The following is a 1,983-nucleotide window of genomic DNA, read 5'->3' on the forward strand; positions in this document are numbered from 1 at the left end:
ATCGGGTGTTTGATTTTCGCATTGTTAGTAAAATTCGGAGCGGCGAAGGGCTTTTTTCCCTTTCTGTCGCTGAGCCAAAACGCTTCAAACCGTCTGGCCTCCGGGCGTTAAGGGTCAGCATTTGGATTTAGTGGTCCTGGTGAGGCTGGTTGGCTGGCTGGTGGTTTGGCCGAGGTCATGAAAAAGGGATCGCTTCTATCTCTCTCTCTCTCTCTGTGTAGTTCGCTCACTTATCCAGTAAAAGGGAAAGGGTAAATGAGCAGTAAAGTGAGTGCTTATGGATGAAAATGATCAGCTAACGCGTGGAAGGACCCCAGACCAGCCGGTGGTTTCAGTTTCCCGTATTCCGACAGCGGATACGGAACTAGCAAGGTCTCCACAACACAAACCACTACTTGTGTGATGTTGTTCTTGTTGTTTTTGGCTGTGAGGAAAGTTTTGCAATCACTTTAGCCCCAGATTCAAAACAATGGATCCGCTACGATGCCGTGAACTGTTGGCCACAAGTATCCGGATCTCGTCTTCATCCCCGACCGGCGTTCCTCGAGCATGTTTGTTATTTTTTTTATAATGTTTTACTATAGGAATGTTTGCTTAAGATAGCTGTACCGATCATCGGAGTCGATTTAAAAGAGATGTACCCATATCTGGGTGTATGTGTGTGTGTTTGTTTTGGTTCAATATAGATTGTAGCTCGATGATGACTCTGTTAATGCACCGATCAGCATCAGTGGCCTCTTTTACCCTTTCGTTCTTCCTCTCGTTTGTTTCACTAACTCATTTGTACAGTGGTAAACATTTGAATGATTGTTACAGTGGAGGGGAAAGGAGAGTGTGCGCAGGATTTCCGTGTGTTGCGTTTGTGTTCGGTTGGTTTGCGCTCCTTCGCTTTGTGTTGGTTCTCATTGATTCATAAGTAGAAGGAGAGTTCGTAGTAGTAGTAGTAATAGTAGTAGAAGATTCAAAGCATTTTCACCTTATCCTAACACGCTCCTTTGATAGGCACATATTTGCTATTACATACTCCCATCAACCCATATATCTGATCTAGTTGGCTGCTGGCTGCTGACGTGGCGTCTGTTGCGTGACGTCATTTTCAAATTCTCAACTGCTGGCTACACTTGTTTCGCTACTGAAATTGCTCGCTAATGTTAATGTTGGCTGCAGCCATATCCGTCTGCCGTGCGCGTTCCCCTCACGATAAGTGATCGCGATGCTCCTGACCTTTGGCGGTATAACAGTAGAAGGTGTGAGAGGGATGGCGGTGACCGACGGCGGGAAAAGATAGAAAGATGTTTCACCAAAGTCCCTTTGCCAGCAGACACCCGGATATTACTATTACCTAAGTGGTTTTCAAGGAACCACCTACCATACCGTCTTCGAGGGACGCGACCAAGGTTGTGGCCAAATGTACTATTCTATCTTCCTAAAACACGGGATATTGTCACGAGTACGGGGGTTTGGGGGTTGATTTGTTTTACAAATAGACGACAGGTGTTCGCTTTTGGTCCTTTTTAGAAGTGAAATGTAATGAAATCGAAGATGAACCACGAACCACGAGGGTAAATAGAAGTGTCCATTGACTAGACGATGACCTCCAATGACTAGGCGATGACAGTCTGGGCTAACCGGGCAGTGCTAGTGGTCCCCAAAACAAAACCCTGCTTCACGCATCGCGATTCATTGTCAGCAACACGGTCGGACACCGTTGAGATGATGAGGTTGTCAAATCAATCAATCCGATCCGTCGCAGATCGATCTGGTCGTCCAGTTTTAGCTTCTACGAAGCGTTCACTGAGGCAAGACCTCGAAGGGGGCGTTAGAAAGGGTGTTTTGTGGGTCCAAGACGACAGTTTTTGGAGTTTTCTTCTGGACGGATCGAGAGAGTTGTTGTTTGTTTGTTTTTTTGGAGAGCCCGGCGTTGTGACAACGGGAACTGAAACGATGAGATGATGATGAGTGGCCAGAGCTCATGGGGGGTGA

The sequence above is a fragment of the Anopheles darlingi genome, chromosome 2 (assembly GCF_943734745.1).
Source record: "Anopheles darlingi chromosome 2, idAnoDarlMG_H_01, whole genome shotgun sequence".
Classification (NCBI taxonomy): domain Eukaryota; kingdom Metazoa; phylum Arthropoda; class Insecta; order Diptera; family Culicidae; genus Anopheles; species Anopheles darlingi.